Below are 23,391 nucleotides of genomic sequence, written 5' to 3' on the forward strand. Positions count from 1 at the left end.
CACCCCCAGCCCCCCTCTGCCTGACCACACTGAAAACCAGCCAGGAAAAAGCAACTTGCCCGTGCCCCCCCCCCATGAATATGTGGCACCTGTTCCTTGATGTCCTATGTCTAATGCTCGTGAGTGCTATACAAGGTTATGTGCACATACCTCTGAGTTCCTTCAAGTTCCTCTCGGAATTCAGCTCGCCAGGTACATGCCTTTTAAGGGCAGTCATGAAGCACGCCGTTCTGAAGTCACGCCGATGTGGTGGTAAATTTGATGTGGAGGGGAGTGATTCCAGTGAGCAGGGCTTATAATGAGATGAAAATGTATTAAAATTCCATTCCCAATGTATGTTGGCGGGAAACATGGCCCGCCATTGACGGGTGGAGTGGATGATTGCAAACTGGTTTCACGACGGCGTCAAACCAATTTTTGACCTTCTTGTCATATTGTTCCCCACCGTCTGCCATGACGCCTGGTGTCTGAATTCCCTCAAAGCTGCTCTGACTTGGACTGCCTCACGGCTGCTCCCCTCCCAAGGTTTCAATCTGTCTCCCGAGACTACGTTCCCTTGGATTCCCGAGTCTACACTCCAGTACAAACTCACGGACACAACACTAGCTCTTCTGCCATGCCAAGCAGAACACTGCTATTCCAAAGGGTTATCTTTGCCCCAACAGCCCGCAGCGCAGAGTCACCGACCTTCCGCTGCCTTTTCAGCTTTCCGGGGTTGCTCCAGAGCCCTCACTACCTAGAACCTGCCAAGCCAACTCCTCGGAGCTAATAGCAGGACTTTAGCTGCATGGAGCTTCTACTGCTGCTCCTGAATCTGTCTCTGACTAAAATTGACTGACCCTTAATCTGCTCCTCACTGACCCTTGAACTGATCTGGGTGACCTATCAAAACACTCCAAGAGGGTCCTGCCCTTGTTACTAAGCAGGATCAAATGTAACACGTATGGGAACATCCTGTGCCCTGAATGTTACAATCTCCACAGGTGCTAGATTACAAGGCACACAGGGACAAAACAAAATGATTTCAATGCAACATACCATGGAGACTTATGTGCACATTGCAAAGCTCCTAATTATTCATATAACTCTGATTATAGACACCAACATGCCTTGTCTTTTTTGATTTAAGGCTCATTTACTATGAAGGCAACATTGTTTAAAACATCCCTTTCCAAACCTGCAACCTTACAAAATTCAATTAGGACAACCCAACAAATAAGAAATATAGGTTCAAATACACTTTTCTTGCCTTGGTTTCATGGGCCAGAATATTATAATTTGGACACCCCAGACATTGGCATCCAAATAACACGAGACTATTTTCAATCATAAATTGCTTCAAGGTCTGCTACCTATTTATTTTATATTTATAATCTATAAAGAGCATAGATAACATTGAATGTTGTTTTCCTCAACTTTTAGGAATCAAACTAATAAAATTGGTAAATATAACAAAAAAGCTGTAAATAATTCCAAACAAAAAGCTTATTCAGTGCTGTAGGGTGTATCCACACACACTTAGCTGCTCTCCAAGGGGTTTCACAAGTCCACTTATAAGATACAAGTAGAATACCCCGAAGGAGTAAAACATTCCGTCTTGTACAGAAGGCCAATCGAGTGCTAGCTGTTGACATAGAGATACACTGACACCTTCTGCCTGTGGCTTGAGACTGCCCTAACATATTAAAACATTTCATACAAAGAAAGGAAATCTTTCCATTGGTTTAAGATGGATTCAAACCCAAGTCTCTTTAGTAAAAGGTTACAATGCACTACACAGTTCTCAGTAAAATCCTTGAATGGTAAGGAATAAATGTGCTACCCACTGTCTACACAGACCCAGAATTTCATCTGTGAGTCGGGTGCGCAGAGTCAGAATTCCTGGCTCCACAAACCCAATTTCTTAAAATGGCTGCTCATACTTCTCATCGTTGGTCCTGGTGGGGGCGGATTAGAATAAAAGTCAGGCCAGGTGACCCTGGATGTAGTGAGGGGTTGGGGCCGGCAGGGGTTGGGCGACTGAGGCGCAGATAAAAACAAGGCCTTCAGAAAGACCCAATTAAGACGTTGGTCGTCAATGGTAAACTTTCTGAGCCTGAAGGAGATGTCATTACCTTGCTAATTGAGCGTCAAAGCTGTAAATGTTGTCCAACTGTTAGCTGGCCCTAGAATGGATCGCTAATCATGGGCTTTCCCTTTGGGAAAATTGTTGTTACTGCCGCTTAATAATCAAACCACTGTTGAGTGGATTCTCAGACACAGCCATGGAGATGGCATTTTCCTCCCATCATTACCTGGTACAAATATTGTGCAGTCAAGTAGTGAGCTGCCAAGAGTCAGTGGATGAATGATGAGCAGTGCCATGCTCATTATCCCATCCACTTGCCCTCTTGCCACCTATCTATCAGGATGTGCCCACACTCGACCAGTCCCTCACAGCTGCATGCTGTCACAGCATCACAGTGTGACTAAGAGCAAGTAAGCCAGTAGGGCTATCAGTGGTCCCGGAGCACAGGATGCTACCTTGGAGTCAAAGCCACAACATACATGGCACCTAGCATTCCTGCAGAGCCATTTTCTCCACCAAACCTTACCAGTAAATACTGATGATATGGTGAACATGGTTAGCACATATAAGCGCACAAAAGTGAATGAGAGCTTTGTAGTCTGAGTGGCCCATGACTCATTACACCTTACATTTATTTTCATAGAATGTCACACAGAGGAGACGTGGAGGAAGGGATGGGTCCAGCTGCCTCATGTTTTTCTGACCAGGGCCTTCACATTTTTGTGGAAGAGGTCCAGAAGAGGAGACCAGTCCTCTACCCTGCAGCAACCAAGAAGGTCTGGATTGAAATTGCAGCTGTGGTGAGCGCAGCAGGAGACCATCAGCGCTCTTGGATTCAGTGCAAGAAAAGGCTCAATGATCTGCTGTGTTCCAGCAGGGTGAGTAACTCAGAGGTCAACGGGAAGGGTCATATCTGTATGATGCAGCTAAGTTGTGAGACCTGGCACATATCTCCACTTCAGAATTGAGGCTTGTATGTGTACGCAGCTCACGTAGGTGTGCACAGAGCACATGTGAATGAGCACTGTGATGCACAGACACAGGGAAGAGCAATATTCCTCCATGCACTATATATCAGGCTAACATTAATTCCAATGCTTCCAATTTCCACCCCTCCATCACCTTCACATGGTCCATCTCCGACACTTCCCTTCCTTTCATTGACCTTCCTGTCTCCATTTCTGGTGATAGACTGCCCACCAATATTCATTACAAGCCCACTGACTTCCACAGCTACCACAAGTATAGCTCCTCACACCCTGCTTCCTGTAAGGATTCCATCCCATTCTCTCAGTTCTTTTGCCTCCGTTGCATCTGTTCCGATGATGCCACTTTCCTAAGCAGCGCTTCTGACATGTCTTCCTTCTACCTTAACCGAGGTTTCACACTCACTGTGGTTGACAGGGCCCTCAACTGTGTCTGACCCATCCCCCCGCGCCTCTGCCCCATCCCCCACGCCTATGCCCTCACACCTTCCTCTCCCTCCCAGAACCATGATAGGGTCCCACTTGTTCTCATTTTTCACCCCACCAGCCTCCACATTCAAAGGATCATCCTCCACCATTTCCGCCAATTCCAGCATGATGCCACCACCAAACATATCTTCCCCTCACCCCACCCCACCCCCAGTCAGCATTCTGTAGGGACAAGGACACTCTGGTCCACTCCTCCATCATCCCCAACACCTCACCCCCCTCCCACGGCACTTTCCATGCAATTACAGAAGGTGCAACACCTGCCCCTTTACTTCCTCGCTTCTCACTGTCCAAGGGCCCAAACACTCCTTTCAGGTGAAGCAGTGCTTCACTTGCACCTCCTTCAATTTGGCCTACTGCATTCGCTGCTCCCAGTGAGGTCTCCTCTACATTGGAGAGACCAAACGCAGACTGGGTGACCGCTTTGCGGAACACCTTCGGTCTGTCCGCAAGCATTACCCAGACCTCCCTGTCGCTTGCCATTTCAACACACCATCCTGCCCCTATGCCAACATGTCTGTCCTTGGCCTGCTGCAATGTTCCAGTGAAGCTCAACGCGAACTGGAGGAACAGCACCTCATCTTCCAATTAGGCACTTTACAGCCTTCTGGACTTAACATTGAGTTCAGCAACTTCAGACTATGAACTCTCTCCTCCATCCTCAACCCTTTTGTATCCCCCTTTTTCAAAATTTTCATTCTTATTTTTTATTTTTTATCCACATTTTATGTTTATTTATTTTCATTTTTATTCATTTATTCATTGTTTTATCCCCGCCTTTTATCCTATTTTTGATCTTTTTTCCCTACCACCCCACCGCCACAAGGGCCATCTGTCACTTGTTCATGTTGTTCTTTTCAGAGTGCTTACCCCTGCCCTGCTATTACTACATCCAAGCTTGACTTTCAAGGAGGCTCAATGTTTGGACTCCATGAGGAGATGCTGGGCACCAGGTGCATCTCAAGCATGAGTTTGGGTGCAAGGCATTCATCCACACAGCAGTGTTACACATTGGCCTAGGTGTAGGCATCACAGCTCAGGAGGCTGTGCATCGTGCAGGTAATATTGGTCATCTGCTGTGCCCACTACTTTGGCTGCATTTGCATTCCAGGTATCACAGGATGTGCTTTGTGCAGTAAGCAGAGATGTATGAAAACCAGGAATGTTGCGTGTGGCGCCCACATCAGAAACTGGACCATTGGCCAGAATGGATGGTGTGCAAGTTCTTTCAAAGAGCTGTTGGACATTTATGTGCTATTCATTCGAGGGATGCCTTATCTGCATGTATGGTACAACATATAATCCTATTAGTCTATAGGTTTGAAGTCTTATGTTGTGTTACTGTCAGCATGTGGGCATGGTTTGATTATGGATAATTTGGTGGTATGGGCCCCTCATTTATAATCATTGGCATGTGAGGGGGCCAAGTTGTTATTATCAAGTGTGTTTGCAATGTGATGAGGCTCATGGTTATGCTGGTGAGGGTTTCTGCCATATGAATGTAACCGAGTCCAACTCATTGATGTTTATTGTCTCCCTTGTGGGGGATGAGCAGTCCATTGAGTAATTGTGGAATCAATATACAGGGCTCTTCAGGTGGATCAGTTACCAAAGACTGGCTGATGGCAATTGTGATATTGGAGGACCTTATGAGAAACTATTTTGCACGAAGACCTGCCTGGTGATGATCCCCTCCTGCATGCCTCCCAGCTGCTCTGCCATTGTGGCCTCCTCATCCTTATCCATTTTGGAATCTTTCAAATGCATAGGGGCTTCCTTGTCATCATCTTACTTCTCCTCAAAGGCTGGAGCTCTGTCCATGGCCTTGTCATTATCCATTTGTAAGCCCTTCCACTGTGCAGTGATGTGCAGCATGCATCACATCACTAGTATTCTTGATACCCTTGTTGAGGAGAGCTCTACCTGAGCAATCGAGACACCTGAACCGCATCTTTAAAATGCCTAATGCCTGTTCGAATGTACTCCTGGTGGCCACATGGCTGTAGTCTGCCTCTGCTTGTGGGCTCCTAAAGGGGGTCATTATCCAGGTTCTTAAGGGGTAGCCCTTGTCCTATAGAAGCCAACCATGGATCTGCGTTGGTGACTGAAGCAGCTGAGTTGGGAACTCTTTAGTACGAAGGAGTCATGGCAGCTGTCAGGGAATCTTGCACATACTTGAAGGAAGACTTTGTTGTGGTCACAAACCACCTGTACATTGAGTGAGTGGAAGGACTTCCAGTTGACACAGGTGTCCGCATGTTGAGTTAAAGCCTTTATGGAAACATGGATGTAATCAATAACGCTCTGCATCTGAGGGAAGACTGCTAACTGGGCAAAGGCTGTGGCTCTCTGCGCCTGAGATGCCAAATCTACAGGGAAATTAATGTGATCCCCCACGTGAGCAATCAGGGCATTAGTTACAGCCTTAATGCAGCTGTGTGCAGCTGACTGGGATATACCAGGCAGGTCTCCTGATGAGCCCTGGAAATATCTTGAGGCATAGAAGTTGAGAATGACAGCGATCTTCACAGCCACTGGCAGGGTATGGGGATCGATGGATTGTCGCTCAAGTTGCTGCTGGGCAATAAGACAATGTCTGTCACCACCTCACAGCTTAGCCTCAGTTGCATTTGGCACTGGCTCCCTGTCCTATTGAAATAGGATGTCATAGAAACAGAAAAAATAGAAGCCACAGACTTCTGTGGTAAAGAATTCCACAGATTCACTATCCTCAGAGTGAAGAAGTTTTTCCTCGCCTCAGTCCTAAATGGCCTACCCCATATCCTGAGATTGTGACTTGTGACCTCCTTATTCTAGACTCCCCAGCAAGAGGAAACATCATCCCTGCGTCCAGTCTGTCCAGCCCTGTCAAAACTTTATATGTTTCAATGAAATGCCCTCTCATTCCTCTGAACTGCAGTGAATACAGGCCTAGTTGGCCAAATCTCTCCTCATATGAGAATCCTGCCATCAGGACAAACATAAGAATGCCAAATTTCAAATGATCATAACAATTTATACTACAGCAGAAAAGAGTGATGAATAGTCGCCAAGTTGACTCTGATTGGCTGACATTGTCTTGTCTTTGTCCCAGTAAGTGCAAAAAGCTTTGGCAATGGGTCTCTCTTTTCAACAATATTCATGTTTTGTACTAACAAGCAACAGATATGGTATTGATATGGCTGGTCCAATTAATCTCCTGGTATATTGTTTCACCCAGGAAGCTGATGATGGACAGCTTGGTGGTTGGGATGCCATTGAAGGCCTCGGGAAGGTGGGCAGGTCTTTTCTTGGAGATTATCATTTCTTTCAGTTCACAAATGTTACCTACCACTTGCCTGCTCAAGCCTTCAAGTTGCCCAGGTTCTTCAGTAAGTTGACATGAATGATTTCATTATTGGAATTGTGAATGAAGCTGTGCATGGTGGTATCACCAATGAATATTCCCACTCATGACCTAATGATGAAAGAAAGGCCAATGATGTAGGAGCAAAGCTGATTGGGTTGAGGAACTCCCGTAACAGTGTTGTGATTGAGGGAACCCAAACTTAGTGTCAATGATCAGACTTTAGTTAGTAAATGCCACTTGATGGCACTATTTACACCACCAACCATCACTATATTTGTGAATGGGATAGGCTAGACAAAACAGTAATTAGCAAAGCTACTTTTGTCCTGTGATTTTGAGTCTAAGACACACTTGGACAATTACCCACGTTGTTGATTTTCATTACTGCAGTGGAGAAAAGTCGGGTGGATTATTATGATGTGCAGGATACGTCCGTGATATTATCAATGCCTACAGTTTTCACTCTATCCAATGCACTCATTTCTTAATGAATTGCGGAGTGAACTGATTTGCTGGATACTGCCATCTATAATGTTGGGAACCCCAGAATGCAGCTGAGTAAAATTATCCAATTGCCACTTTTGCTGAACACTTTTGCAAAAAAACTTCAGATTTGTACCTTGTACTGGTACATTCCAGCACACAAAGTGGAAGGATGCTTGCACCTCTACCAGTATACTGTTTTGCATATACATTATGCTGACCCTGCATCTGTGGGCATATAATCTGGATGGCGGCCAAGACTACTGTTGGTGCCACTGTGCTAACACACTCTTTGATTTTCACCCTGCTGAATGTCAGCTCACTTTGTGTAATGATGGTCTGGTCATCATCATCTAACCATACAGCTTGGCCATTTTGTGGATCTGGTTGTGACACTGTTTGACACACACTCTTGGTTGGTTGGAGTACTGTGGCTGTGAGGTTTTTGGTTGTGGCTGCACATGACATTGAACCACTTGTCCCAGCCTTTGCTTTCTGCACAGCTGCATCCAATGTCCTCTGGTGCCACATGCCTTGCATATAGCATTAAAAGCTGGGCATTTCCTTGGTGCATATATATGGCTGCACTGCCCGCAATGCTTACTAGGCTCGCCTGATTGGCTATTGTGCCGATGGTGGGTGAATTATGCATAGCCTGTAGACTCTGTCTACCCATTAGTATAGCTTTAGATTAGCTTTGTAGTAGTGCTTCATGGTGTAACCTTTGGGTTGGCCCAAGATGTCTTTTTGGAATGCTTCCAAAAGGGTAGAAGCTGTCACGAGCTTGATTATTCTGTCAGCTAGCTCAGCTGCCTTAAAGTCACAATGACGCCCCTTGTCTCTGCATCTACTTATTATTTGATCATTGGTCTCTGTCAGTTGTTGTGTGAAGGGGATGAATTCCAGATGGTGTATTCTGAAGTTGAGCTTTACTCGTAATTGATTGAGTGTTGGCCATATTCTTTTCAGGATTTTTTAAGATGCTAGTCGGACAGACCTGAGTTGTTCAGTCTGTGGAGATGTTCATTGGCTATAGCAATTTTAATTTTAGTGTTTTGTTTATCTGGCCCAGAAATATTGTGGTCCAGAAAACATAGCTTAATGTGTTATCGGAACAAAGTAAATTCAGATAGAAGATCTGTTGCTTTCCAATTGAGTGTTGGAAATTTTGTGGTCGCCTTTTAGCTTTTTGTAGGAATTTAAATTCCAACTGGATTTTTTAATAACTAGTTAGTTTTCTTCCAGCTCTTCTATGGTTAATTTAGCTTTGAGTTGCAGTGCCTTTACTGGCCACTGCCTTGGTTGGTTATAGGTTACTACGTCACTGCAATGGTATGACTGTTGAGCTCTTTCTGATTTTCTGATTCCTTCTGGTTGTATCTCTAAGTTCCACCCATGAAGCAGTGATTTGGGCAGGAAAATAGCTGCAAACTTCAAAATGAAAGCAAACAGTGAAGCCCCAACCTTAAACCAGCTTATATTTCACCCCTCTCCTAACTTTACACAGTTCTGCCAAAGAGTCATGAGGACTCGAAACATCAACTCTTTTCTTCTCCGCCAATGTTGCCAGACCTGCTGAGTTTTTCCAGGTAATTCTGTTTTTGTTTAAGCTTTTTTACAGGTTTACTCTGGTTGCTAGGAGCTGATACTGGATGGATTTTTCTTCTTAGCTCAGCCTGCAATATTTTAACTCCCCCAGAAGCAAGCAATAATGGACTCTCTCGTCAGTAAGCTCTGCTTACAGTGAGACCCTCCAGATTCTGCTATTTAATCTATGTTCCTACCTAAACTTTGCAGCAGATAGACTTTTTAAGACTATTTAATCTCCCCCAATTCAAACAATTTTACTGGGACCCGATCCCTGCTGGCTGGAGCGAGGTGCAATCCTGAACATAGGTACAATGTGTGCAGGATTCTTACAGAACTGTAGAATCACTTATGCAGGTGGGCGAATTAAGGCCCACCCAGAGTAAGATGCATTCCGTAGCGCTCAGCACTACCTGTGTGGGTGGGGGGAGGAGGGAGATTCAGGGCCTGCGCTCTTTCACGCATGTCAGGGAGATTAAGTTCATAATAAATCCCGTGGGTGGGATGAGGTTTCCTGAAAAATGCGAAGGCTGCTTGGACGGGCAGCATTGCTAACAACTTTAATTGCTTTTTCAATGGCCTTACTAGGCCATTGACAGTTCGGCGGGCACCAGCCACCTCAGGCGCCTGCCCGCTTAACAAAATATCGAAATGATGCGCGATGATGTCAGGGTGCACGTCCAACATCATCGTGCATTATTTTACGCGTCGGCGTGTGAGACCCGCCCCCGCACACTGGCGGCAATATTCTGCCCTATGGTGCACAATGGTTAGTTGACTCAATTTTAACTGTAGAATGCCATCAGCTAGCATTCAATGGTGGGAATGTAGACATACATTTTGAACTCTTAATTTATTAACTTTTGGATATCAAGAAATGAGATGGGATCAAATGGCCTATTCTCAACAATGAAATTATTCCTGTTTTCAAGTTATGTTTTGTACATGTCCATTTACAAAGTATTTATGTAAAATAGAATAAATTGTTAATTGTTGGGGATAGAGTGGAAAAAAGGCATTGAAGTGGATGATCAGCCATGATCGTATTGAATGGCAGAGCAGGCTTGAGGGGCTGAATGGCCTAGCCCTGCTCTTATGTTCCCATGTCCCAAAACCAGTTCAGATAAGTTTTACTGGTACCAGTCACTTACCAGCTTTACTGATTTTTCCTCAATGAGGATTTTTAAGATCTTTTAAGTTGATATTTTAAGAAAGAAAGAAAAACTTGCAATTAGATCACACCTTTAATGGTTTCAACATGTCCAAAGTGTTTTACAGCCAATGCTTCTGCAGTGTAGTCACTGTTTTAGAAAACACGGCTGCCAATTTTCCCAAAGCATGGGGGCCCCACACACAATGCTGTGATAATGACCAGATCATCCTTTTTAGTGATATTGCAGTGTTCCCCAAAAATTTTTCCGTTGTGACCATTTTAAGGCTTGATGTAACTCCAGAGTGAAAATGGATGGGCTATTGCATGGGGTGGGATTTCAAACAACAGGGATACAGATACAAAAAACAACTAAGACACATATCATTTTGCAGACTCTGTTGGTGTCAACAATAAGTCCTCAGAGCTCATTGGATTAGGCCATGCTCACAGGCAAAAGAAACATCAAGCACATTTACAAGGTCCTCAAACAGGTCCCAGGACTGTTAAATCTGAGTCTCCGCTCCACAGCCCCCATTGTTGTCTCAGAGATCATGACCCGGATTGCTTGTCCCACAACCCCATTGGGAGTCACGATTCAGTGTTTGGGAACCCCTATGGTATTAGTTGAGGGATAAACACAGGCTCCTTAGGCAGCACCTTCCAAACCCATGACTGCTACCATCTAGAAGGACAAGGGCAGCAGATACATGGGAACACCACCACCTAGAAGTTCCCCTCCAAGCCACCCCTCATCCTGACTTGGAAGTACATCACCATTCATTCACTGTCCCTTGGTCAAAATCCTGGAACTTCTTCCCTAACAGCGCTATGGGTGTACCTACACCACAGGGATTGCAGCGGTTCAAGAAGGCAGCTCACCACCACCTTCTCCAGGGCTATTGAGATGCTGGCCTAGCCAGCAATGCCCACATCCTGCAAATGAATAAAAAAGAAGGAAGCCAGAAAGAAATTCCCTGATCTTCATTGAAAAGTGCCATGGAATCTTTTGTGTCCACTGAGAGGGCATAGTTTAATGCCTTATCTGACAGGCCTTCAACAGTGGAGCTCTCCATCTGTAATGCACTCAAATGTCAGTCTAGCTTATATACTTAATTCCTCAAAGCAAGACTTCAGCCCACAACCTTCTAACTCAGAGGCAAGTGTGTTATCAACAAGGCATAGGTGACAGCTTAAACTAATCTACATAAAACCTTGTGAATGATGCATTGCCATAGCATTTCAAAGCATAAAGAATTTTCATTGTTGAGAAAACATCATTTGATCTTATTAAGGCTAACCGCTCTAACATCCAGAAGATTGATTATTTAATGGTTTTGTTGTTTCTACAGAAATTTTCTCAAATGCCATTATTACAAAAGATAATGAATGAATGATGTTATATGTAAAAACTGCTGTGCCTATATCTGTATGTTTCAAAGGAAACAAATTGAGCTATGCACGGTCTTGTGTTCATGTTACATCTTGATCAGTCATTTGCCGTATGACAATAACATCCTTCTTGCTAAAAAATCTTCAGAGCAATGGGCCTCAAACTTGGAAAGGACACTGTTTGGCATGTAGCAATGAATCTGCTCTAGATGATATCTGATAAGGATTAAATAAGAAGCAAATGTACGGTATTTTTATATAAACTCACATTATCTGTGTTCGAAACCAGATATGCAAAAAATTCTATTTCAGTGTTTTATAAGAAGAAATGGATTTTTGTTAAAGATAAAAGTGATGAACAAATTAGCTTCCATTCGCAACATTGATACTCCTCTTGGAATAACTTTCGGCCTTGTACTTTTCTCAGTAAAAAGATGGCGTTTTCATGAAGAAATTAATGAAGGTTTCTCAGTGAGGCCTGCAGTTTTTTTTATTAGCAAACATGCGAGTCTTGGACTTTTAAGGAGTGAACTAAATGCTTCACAGGTCAAAGTAAGCTTATGGTAATCATAAACAAAAACTTGAGGTGTGCTTCCAAAGGCTGCAATTTTTCTGTTTTATCAGATTCAAGTTTGTATATAAAAGATTCTTGCTTTTGAGACATCTGTATGTTAAAATAAATCTTTGTGAGAATTCTACAAAACATTATGGTAGAAAAGGCAATCCAGAGTGTCTTATTTCTTGTTTCTTTTTTTAATGACGCACAAATCCCATCGACTTTGTAGCTGAGCTAACTTTATTGATAACACATTTTCCTAACATGAACACATATCTGCAGTGTCTGAACTCTATCAAGACAGGTTCCAACATGTGCTATCTGACCTTCAACACCCATGTCAGATGACCCTGTATATGGTAGAGAGTACTGTATAGTATCTAATGCTGAAGTCCACAACCACAATCAGCTATTATCATGACATTTCCCTTTTTTTACAAAAAAACATTTATGCAACTCAAGTACACAAAGTCTTTTATCTATTCTTTCTCATTCTGTTTTGATCAGTCTGTTTTTTCTTTTACTCATCTCTGTGGTTTTTTCACAACTCTTACATTGGATGTCCTGAATGGTGACAAAGGTATTTTTGAAGGACAAGGGGCCTTTTCCAGCCCTGTATCACTATCACCCCTTGGATAGTTTTCAGGACTCTCAGGCTTGGCCTGGTTATCTGTTCCTTCACTGGTGCATTCTGGTTTTTGATCTTCAGCTACACTTTCTGGTTCAGAGCAGGGTTGCGTTTCATTTGTTTTCCATAAGAATTTCTGGCCTCTCCTATACTGTTGCCCGTTTGAAGTCTGCGCTATGTAAGACCTTGGTTCTCCTGTGATTCCTGAGACAACAGCAGGATTCCAGATCCCTTCATGCTGAATCCTCACTGTCTCTCCTATGTTTAGGTCAGGCAGAGGTTGGGCACCTCGATCAAAGTATCATTTCTGCTCCTGCTGCCTCAGTTTGAGCAGGCCCTGCGCGCTGTAGCTCATTGGCTGTGGAAATAACGGTCGGGGCGCAGTTGGAAGCTTAGTTCTTAGCCTTCTTCCCATCAGGGGCTGTGCTGGAGATGATCCAATGCCCTCTAATGGAGTATTCCTGAAACCCAGCAGAGCCAAGTAGGGGTCTCTTTCATCCGCCTTTGCCTTTTTCAACAGGTGTTTTAAGGTCTGCACGGTAGATTCCACCATTCTGTTGGTTTGTGGATATTTAGGACTTGACGTAATGTGGCAAAACTCCCAGTCCTGTCCAAATTTGCAAAACTCAGTGCCTGAGAATAGTGAACCGTTATCTGAGATGGGCACTTCAGGTATGCTGTGGTGAGCAAAAATTGATTGTAAATAATTTATTATTGTGATGCTCTTACTATCATTTCTCAGCAACACAGACTCAAAAATTGTTGAGCCTTAATCTACTGCTAGTAGGTACTGTTGTCAAAGGTGAACAAGTCCACTCCAATTTTCTGCCAGGGCCTCTCTGGAACACTGTGTGGTTGAAGTGGTTCTTCTTGCTGCAATTTACATTTGTCATACTGAACACGCATTCACCATTTCCCCAATTTATGCTCCCATTCCAGGCCAATACATTACATCTCGAGCTCTTCTCCTGCATGTTTCTATACATAGGTGACTTTCATGTGTGCGCTGCAACATTTCTTTCCTCAGTGTTGCAGGAATTATGATCTTTTCTCCTTTGAAAAGTATTCCTGCTGCTACATGAAGTTCCTCATGTGTGTTCCAGTTCTCTAGTACAGCAGAAGGGGTTCCACCCCGATGTGTGGGCCAGCCAGTTTGCACAATCTGCTGCAGTTTTCTCTGAATGGTGTCGTTCTTGGTCACTTCCCTGATTTCATCCAGTTTGGTTACAGCCACAGGTAAGTTCTTTGTCAGCACGTGAACCTGTGCTTCCATTTTTTTTATCCTTTTCCTCCGTGATGGGTAGACATACACATGACAGAGTGTCTGCAATGTACATTTCCTTGCCTGGTTTGCATTTAACTCTTAACTTGTTGCTTCTGCAGATGCATTAGTAATCTTTGAATTCTTGGTGATGCACAGTTCAGGAGCTTTTTAAGTGTAGCTTCCAGAGGCTTATGATCAGACTCTACCTCCATATCTTTGCCATAGACAAACTGTGGAAGCGTTCTATGCCAAACACAATTGTTAGCATTTTTTCCCTTATTTGGGCATACTGCTGCTGTGTTTGTCATTGATTTTGAAGCGTATGCCACTGGTGCCTCATTTTGCAAGAGGACAACTCCCAGGCCAATCTTTGAAGCGTTCACTGAGGTCTTGACTGACTGACTGACATCGTAATACTTTAACACTGGTGCCTGGTCTCTTCAGACTGGTCAAAGTCTCCTGGTGACTTTGTTCCCAGTGTCATTCCACATAATTTTGTAGAAGTTCTGAGAGGTGCTGTTAGGTCTGACATGCTCAGAATGAATTTCCCGATATAGATCACCATTCCCAAAAACCTCTCCAAGTCTGTCTTACAATCTGGGGGTGGCATTTTCCCGACTGCTTCAATTTTACTCTGATCCGGCTTCAGTCCCTCACTTGTTAGCACATGTCCCAAGTACTTAATTTTGTGAAGACGTATTTTCATTTTCCTTCTTCAACTTGAGGTTTCTTTCTCTAGCTCTGGCTAGTACCTGCCTCAGTCTGTGGTTGTGTTCTTCCTGAGAGGCTCCCCAGACCAGCACATCATTGATATAGGTTTCCATGCCCTCTCACCCCTCAAACAGCTGCTTCACTGTTCTGTAGAATACCTCCGGATCTGAATTAATACCAAAAGGTAAGCGTAAAAACCTGTATCACCCGCATGGTGTGTTGAAGGTACAGAGATAGGAGCTGTGTTCATCCAGCTTGACCTGCCAGAAGCCTGAACTCACAACCAAGACTGAATAGTATTTAGCATCAGCTAGCTTACACATGATCTCTTCTACTGTGGGCAGCTGGTAATTCTCTCTTTGTGCTGCCTGGTTTAGGTCTCTGGGATCCAGACAGACTCGCAGATTCCCATCTGTTTTCTACAATTACAATTGGATTATTCCACTTTGTCAGTCAGTTCTTCAATTTTCTTGATGATGCAAAGTTTCTCCATTCTGTCCAACTCTGCTTTCAGTCAATCTCTCAGCATTACTGGTATTTTCCTGGGTGGGTGTATTTTGGGTGTCACAGTTTCGTCAATCTTGATGGTGTGTTCTCCTTTTAGGCAGCCAATCCCCTGGAACATAGCTTTACACTCACTCAGGATGTCATCAGTGGTGACAGTCATTATTTTCTTGATTAGCTTCAGATTTTCACAAGCTTTGATCCCAAGAATGGATTTTGCATCAGTTTTCACCACTATGAATGGAAGTGCTTGAGACTTTGTTTTGTAGTTCACTGCAAGTGGGCACTTGCCTTCTACAACAATTTTACACCTGTATAAGTAGACAGCTTCACTTTTGTTTTAGTTAGCTGTTTTTCTTTGCTTATCTTACGATACAGGTTTATGGGAATGACATTTGCTTGTGCACCTGTGTTAAGCTTGAAATTCATCATCATGTTGGCAATTTTTAAATCAACCCTCCATTTGTCTTCTTTGGAATTTGTTGTTACTGCACCAACGAAAAGTTCAGTTTCAGTGTCTGGGTCATCATCTGCAATCGTGCGCACTTTCTTCAATTTACACATCTTAGTGAAGCGACTTAGTTTATCACAGTTCTTAACACTGCTTTCTGTAGGCTGCACAACTATGTGGTAAGTGGTCTGTTCCACATCAGCTGCATTTAAATGTTTTAATAGCAGTTTTGTTCTTTTTACCTTCAGGCTGTCTATTTGTTCTTCCTTGAGGCTGTTTCTGTTTAACTGCATCTAACTGTTTGATTATGTGCAGCTTATCATCTTCTGTCACCTGGCATTTAATCTGGCATTTCATTGCCTCTGCTGCTCTGCAGGCATTTATTGCTTTCTCCAGCATGAGATCAACTTCTCTCAATAGCTGTACTCTCACAGAGTCATTTACAATCCCCCAAATTATTCCATCTCGGATGATTAATTCTTCAAGCTCCCCAAATTCACATGATTTTAGCTCATTTTCTCAGCCCAGTTATGTAGTGACTAATGTTGTCACTGCCTTGCGTGCGTGTAAAAAGTCGATATCTTTCATACGTGATGTTTTTCTTAGGGCTGCAGTAGGCTTCAATTTTTTTCTTTATATCTTTCAAGTCATTTTGTTTCTCATCACTTTCAAACATGAATGTGTTATTGACTTCTAGAGCTCCTTCCCCTGCTATGTGAAAAAAGATGGAAGACTGCCTGAGGGTCTTTTTTAATCACTGCACGTTGCTGTGAGGTATAGCTCGAATTGCTGCTGGAATCTCCTTCAGTTTTTGGTGAAATTGCCCTCCAAACTGAGCTCTATCAGTGGTTTCAGAATCTCCGTAGTTGCATTAAATTTACTTCTGACATCATATCTTGCTTCTTGTTTTAGTGATGCACACAAGCTGTCAACATTGTATCTGAATAACTTTATTGATAACACATTTTCCTAACATGAATACATAGCTGCAGTGTCTATACTCTATCAGGACAGGCTCCAACTTGTGCTATCTTACCTTCAACTTCCACTTCAGGTGACCCTGTATATAGTACAAAGTACCATATAGTATCTGATACTGGAGTCCGCAAGCACAGTCAGCTATTATCATGATACAGAGTAGGAAAATTAACTGGGGGAGAGCCGACTTCAATGGGGCAAGAACAGAGCTGGGCCGGATAGACTGGAATCAAAGGTTGGTGGGAAAATCTGTAACTGAGCAATGCGCTACCTTCAAAGAAGAAATGGTTCGGGCACAGTCAAGGTATATTCCCTCAAAAAGGAAAGGTAGGGCGAACAAATCCAGAGCTCCCTGGATGAAAAAGGAGATAGAAATTAAGATAGAAAAGGAAAAGTGTGCTTATGACAGGTGTCAGGTAGAGAATACAACTGGGAACCAAATGGAATACAGAAGGTTCAGAGGGGAGGTGAAGAAGCAAATAAGAGAAGTGAAGAGGGATTATGAGAAAAGACTGGCAGCCAACATAAAGGGGAATTCCAAAGTCTCCTATTGGCACATAAATAGTAACAGGGTGGTAATAGTGAAAGGGGGAGTAGGGCCGATTAGGGACCAAAAAGGGGATTTACACATGAAAGCATGGCTGAGGTGTTAAATGAATACCAAGGATACAGATGCTACCGAGGTCACGGTGACAGAAAAGGAAACTCTGTCACTAGAAGTGTTAAAAATTGATAAGGAGTAAGTGTTGGATAAACTGTCGGTACTTAAGGTTGACAAGTCACCAGGAATGGATGAGATGCATCCAAAGATATTAAAGGAAGTAAGAGTGGAAACTGCAGGGGCATTGGTCACAATCTTTCAGTATTCCCTAGACTCAGGGGACGTGCCAGAGGAGAATTGCAAACATTATACCCTTGTTTAAAAAAAGTTGCAAAGATAAGCCCAACAACTACAGACCAGTCAGTTTAACTTTAGTGGTGGGGAAGCTTCTTGAAACAATTCTTCAGGATTGAATTAATAGTCACATGGAAAAACGTGGGTTGTTTAGGAAGAGCCAGCATGGATTTCTAAAGGGGAAATGATGTTTAACTAACTTGTTGGAGGTTTTTGAAGAGGTATCAGGGAGGGTTGATGAGGGTAATTCTGTTGATGCAGTGTACATGGACTTTCAAAAGGCATTTGATGTAGTGCCACGCAACAGACTTGTAAGAAAAGTTATGGCTTATGGAATAATAGGGACAGTAGCGATGTGGATACAAAATACAGATTTACCCTTGTCAATGATGAAACATTGGTCTGCTGGAAGAGACGTGGCACAGGGGAATCCTAGGGCATCATTTTATGCTTCCCTGGGGGCAGGTTGGTAGGCAGGCAGGGAGTGTAAAACTAGACATGATGCCATTGGCACCTTTCCTGGTGTCCACCCACTTGCGCCCACAATTTTTTATACAGGAGGCAGAAGAAGGAGCCAGGTTTGAAGCCTGCCAGGGCCCATCCTTGGCGCTACTGACAAGAAAGGGTGAGTTTCCTTCTTTATGGGCCCCTAAGTGCACCTGAGGCCCCCGCAAGGTCTGCCCCCTCCAGTTTCCCCTACCCCTTTCCTGTGAACCAAGGTCTCACACCCACACCCTGCTCCCTGCACCCCTCCTCAGAGCTTCCTATCCTGGCCTCACTGAACCACCCCCCCATCTTGCCTACCTATCCAGCTGCAGTGATGATCTTCACTGGGGACTGGACGCAGGTCTAGCAGTAGCCACCACTTGCAGTGGCACTACCTGGACCGGAGAGCTACTGCTCATTTGATTCTCAGGCAGCTTTCAGAGGTGGGGCAACCTGCCCAGATGAAGGTGGAAGTCTCGCCCTGAGCCACTTAACACCCCTCCATGTGTTAAATGGCTGCGGGGCAGCTCGTTGGAGTGGGGCAGTTACACTGTCGACTTTTTTGCTGCTGTTACAAGGTCAGGAGATAACTGAAGCCCTTGTACTCTTTTCCTCACTGTTGGTAATCAATATGGTTCTGTAGAGGAAGATGTGTGTATTTCTTGAGTGTGTGGTCAAGTTAAATAACAACAGCAAATTTTCATTGGCTTAAATAAAGAGGATTATTTATTCATGCGTTCACCCTAAAGTTCTAAACGCTCCATCACTCATGCACACACACACACGCGCACACACATAAAGGAAAGTTACAGTTCAAGAGAATAGTGCAATTGTACAAGTTGTAAGCCAAAGAATAGTTCATAGTTCATGTGTTTGGCTCGTCATAGATAAAACAGTTATTGTGGGCCTGGCAAAGGTGACGTTTTCACTCCAAAAGGATAGTTTAGGTGATTTTGATAACTCTAGTCGTATACGAGGGATTGCTGTGGCGATTCAGTAAAATCAGCATGCGGAGTCTGTGTCTCATGTTCAGGAGTCTTTATTCAGCATATATGCAGGAGTCCCTTGACAGTTGTCGCCAACACCCAAGAGCTGACGATACAGTTCACATAGGCAATTTATACGTTTGTGCAATTAGGTCAGCCACACAGGTATATTACAAAGAAAAAACACATAAATCGCAAGTGTCTCGTATTGCTGTGTGTCTGACATTCACATACTGACACTTGCCACTTAAACTTAACCACATGAATACACTGCCCCAGTTCTCATCTTGCCCTATTTTAGCTTTTGCTGTTGCTAAGCGGGAGAACTAAGCTAATAGATATGTCAAGTATCCCAGCGGTTTTTGCTCTATAAGGTAATTGACTATTATCGTTGTTTAATTTTTCCTAACAGGGACTATTGTAGGATTCCCTTGAAGAGATGGGTGTACAGCTGGTCGCAAAGTTAATCATTTGTAGTTTCTTCTTACCAGGAGATCAAATTATTTTACAGGTAGGCTTGGAATAGGAATCAGGCTGGGAGACTTTTTCGATGTAACAGCCTCCAGGTTTAAAAAGGTGAGGATCCACTGCCTTTTCTGCTGCTGATGTCTTACAGCTGATGGCCTGTGCAGACTGACTGAATAATTTCTCTCCAGTTTTTGGAATAATAAAATAATTGGTATCAGAAAATAGCTTTGGTTACATGATGGCAAGTTCCAGTGCCTTCCATTGTCCGGATAATGGGTTGGAGCCAGGTGATTGATACACAATGGGGAATGATTGATAACCCATCAACTTACCAGCTGTGAATAGCTCAATGTAAGATCTTATTTGATATTCTATCCTCACGTTTCTGAGCAGCCTGGCAGTCATTGTTTGTTAGATCTCTTAGGTCCATTTGCACCTGAGAAACTAATTTGCATTTGAGAACCTTCCAGAGGCATTTTCAGACATGAGTTAAACATTTGTCTGTGCAAAAATTGCAAAAATCGCCGTCTTAACAGTCTTGTGTGCATTTGAAGTGTCCATTTTCAAATAAAAGGCAGTTCCAGAAAATTACATATTGATTGTAGTCCATGTTTAAGTTATGAATAAGACATGCCTTCATGAAGCATGACAGCTGGGGGGTGGGAACCCCGATACTTAGAATCCTGCCCTTCTGTGTGAGCTGTTATGCAGCATGTGTGCTAGGCGGTGGTGAGTGGAATTATTGCTGTTTCTCACACTCATAGGTGATGGGAACAATCACCTATGAGTGTGAGAAAGAAGCTCTCAGGCCTGATAAAGAGTTCCAAGGCAAGGTTGCCCACAGTTTGAGAGCACAAATTAGGATGATACACACAATGGGCTGGATTTTGTGTTCCTGCTGTGGATCCCGCCAGTGGCTCCAGAAGTTCACTGGGAGTCTGGCATGGGTGCATAGCAGCTGGCTAAACCTGATCTCCTGGTGGCCAGCCAATTAGTGAAGGTGAAGTGAGATTGTCATTGGATCATGTGGTGGGGGTGGGTCTTATGACAGGAAGGCCCGCATCACCTGATAGCCATGCAGGACCTGGTGCCATATTGAAAGTCCAGCCAGCCCTGTCTCTGAGTGGGGATTTGTCTTTCAGCTTTTCCCTGAAAGCTGTGTACTTTAATCATTTGCCAGCTGCATAAGTATCCAGCAGAAGAGAGCATAGATGGGTCAGTGAGAAGAGTCCACCAGTGTTATTGGATTTCCTTCCTTGGCATTAGCTTCTGAAGCTGTTTCTGATGTCACAGTCAGGCCATAGGATTGCCCCCACGGTTCAGTGAGGGCTCAATGCATGACTTCCTCCAGGCCGCCCATGAGCAGAGAGAACTTGTTTCCTGTCACTGATCACAAGAGGCCATCTTGGCTGACCAAGGAGGCCCGGACGGAGGTTACAGTGGTGAGTAGCTGTGTAATGCAGCCAAAGGATTGTTCCAGTGCAGGAAATGGATGAATGACCTACTCTGCACTGCAAGGGTGCATTTGACTGTCAGATGGGCAAAATGTGGAATAAAGTGTGGCAGGGGCATAGGCTTGGATGAGCATTGATGCGAACACTGTGCCTCTGCAGCAGCCTGCCTTGTTGCATTGAACATATGTAAGTGTGTGTGTGTGTGTATGTGTGTGTGTATGTGTGTGTATGTGTGTGTGTGCGTGTGTGTGTGTGTATGTGTGTGTATGTATGTGTATGTGTGTGTGTGTGTCAGGAACTTGTTTCTTCCTCTCCGCATCACCCACTTTTCTTGAGTGTGAGAGTTTTGGAGAGACAGATTGACATTGTGACATTTCATGGGAACAGTGGGCAGTCTGGGGTTCTCCACAGTGAGAGAGTGTGAGAGAGGAGCAGCGGGGCCATTAACAGTGAGAGTGTGAGAGAGGAGCAGCGGGGCCATTAACAGTGAGAGAGTGCGAGAGGAACAGCGGGGCCATTAACAGTGAGAGAGTGCGAGAGGAGCAGCGGGGCCATTAACAGTGAGAGAGTGCGAGAGGAGCAGCGGGGCCATTAACAGTGGGAGAGTGCAAGAGAGTAGCAGCGGGGCCATTAACAGTGAGAGAGTGCAAGAGGAACAGTGGGGCCATTAACAGTGAGAGAGTGCGAGAGGAGCAGTGGGGCCATTAACAGTGAGAGTGTGAGAGAGGAGCAGCGGGGCCATTAACAGTGAGAGAGTGCGAGAGGAACAGCGGGGCCATTAACAGTGAGAGAGTGCGAGAGGAGCAGCGGGGCCATTAACAGTGAGAGAGTGCGAGAGGAGCAGCGGGGCCATTAACAGTGGGAGAGTGCAAGAGAGTAGCAGCGGGGCCATTAACAGTGAGAGAGTGCAAGAGGAACAGTGGGGCCATTAACAGTGAGAGAGTGCGAGAGGAGCAGTGGGGCCATTAACAGTGAGAGAGTGCGAGAAGAGCAGCGGGGCCATTAACAGTGAGAGAGTGCAAGTGGAACAGTGGGGCCATTAACAGTGAGAGAGTGCAAGAGGAACAGTGGGGCCATTAACAGTGAAAGAGTGCAAGAGAGGAGCAGCGGGGCCATTAACAGTGAGAGAGTGCAAGAGGAACAGTGGGGTCATTAACAGTGAGAGAGTGCAAGAGGAACAGTGGGGCCATTAACAGTGAGAGAGTGCGAGAGGAGCAGTGGGGCCATTAACAGTAGGAGAGTGCGAGAGAGGAGCAGCGGGGCCATTAACAGTGAGAGAGTGCGAGAGGAACAGTGGGGCCATTATCAGTGAGAGAGTGCGAGAGGAGCAGAGGGGCCATTAAAGGTGAGAGTGAGAGGAACAGCGGGGCCATTAACAGTGAGAGAGTGCGAGAGGAGCAGTGGGGCCATTAACAGTGGGAGAGTGCGAGAGGAGCAGAGGGGCCATTAACAGTGAGAGAGTGCGAGAGGAACAGTAGGGCCATTAACAGTGAGAGAGTGCGAGAGGAGCAGCGGGGCCATTAACAGTGAGAGAGTGCAAGAGGAGCAGTGGGGCCATTAACAGTGAGAGAGTGTGAGAGGAGCAGCGGGGCCATTAACAGCGAGAGAGTGCAAGAGGAGCAGTGGGGCCATTAACAGTGAGAGAGTGCAAGAGAGGAGCAGCGGGGCCATTAACAGTGAGAGAGTACAAGAGGAACAGTGGGGCCATTAACAGTGAGAGAGTGCGAGAGGAGCAGCGGGGCCATTAACAGTGAGAGAGTGCGAGAGGAGCAGTGGGGCCATTAACAGTGAGAGAGTGCGAGAGGAGCAGTGGGGCCATTAACAGTGAGAGAGTGCGAGAGGAGCAGTGGGGCCATTAACAGTGAGAGAGTGCAAGAGAGGTGCAGTGGGGCCATTAACAGTGAGAGAGTGCAAGAGGAGCAGTGGGGCCATTAACAGTGAGAGAGTGCGAGAGGAGCAGCGGGGCCATTAACAGTGAGAGAGTGCGAGAGGAGCAGCGGGGCCATTAACAGTGAGAGAGTGCGAGAGGAGCAGTGGGGCCATTAACAGTGAGAGAGTGCAAGAGGAACAGTGGGGCCATTAACAGTGAGAGAGTGCAAGAGAGGAACAGCGGGGCCATTAACAGTGAGAGAGTGCAAGAGGAACAGTGGGGCCATTAACAGTGGGAGAGTGCAAGAGAGGAGCAGTGGGGCCATTAACTGTGAGAGAGTGAGAGAGGAGCAGTGGGGCCATTAACAGTGGGAGAGTGCGAGAGGAGCAGCGGGGCCATTAACAGTGAGATAGTGCGAGAGGAGCAGCGGGGCCATTAACAGTGAGAGAGTGCGAGAGGAGCAGCGGGGCCATTAACAGTGAGAGAGTGCGAGAGGAACAGTGGGGCCATTAACAGTGAGAGAGTGCAAGAGGAGCAGCGGGGCCGTTAACAGTGAGAGAGTGCGAGAGGAGCAGCGGGGCCATTAACAGTGAGAGAGTGTAAGAGGAGCAGCGGGGCCATTAACAGTGAGAGAGT

General features: G+C 44.9%; 1 long non-coding RNA gene across 1 annotated transcript in view; it reads left to right on the plus strand.

Annotated features, from left to right (window-relative positions):
- Nucleotides 1-23,391, plus strand: part of LOC144678750 (uncharacterized) — a 109,910-nt gene that overhangs the window by 61,215 nt on the left and 25,304 nt on the right. The window contains exon 2 of the long non-coding RNA XR_013576170.1: nt 2,712-2,946. This is a non-coding gene — a long non-coding RNA (uncharacterized LOC144678750). The remainder of the gene's footprint in view (nt 1-2,711; nt 2,947-23,391) is intronic.

This window comes from Cetorhinus maximus, chromosome 3, assembly GCF_964194155.1.
Source record: "Cetorhinus maximus chromosome 3, sCetMax3.hap1.1, whole genome shotgun sequence".
In the NCBI taxonomy this organism is placed as follows: Eukaryota; Metazoa; Chordata; class Chondrichthyes; order Lamniformes; family Cetorhinidae; genus Cetorhinus; species Cetorhinus maximus.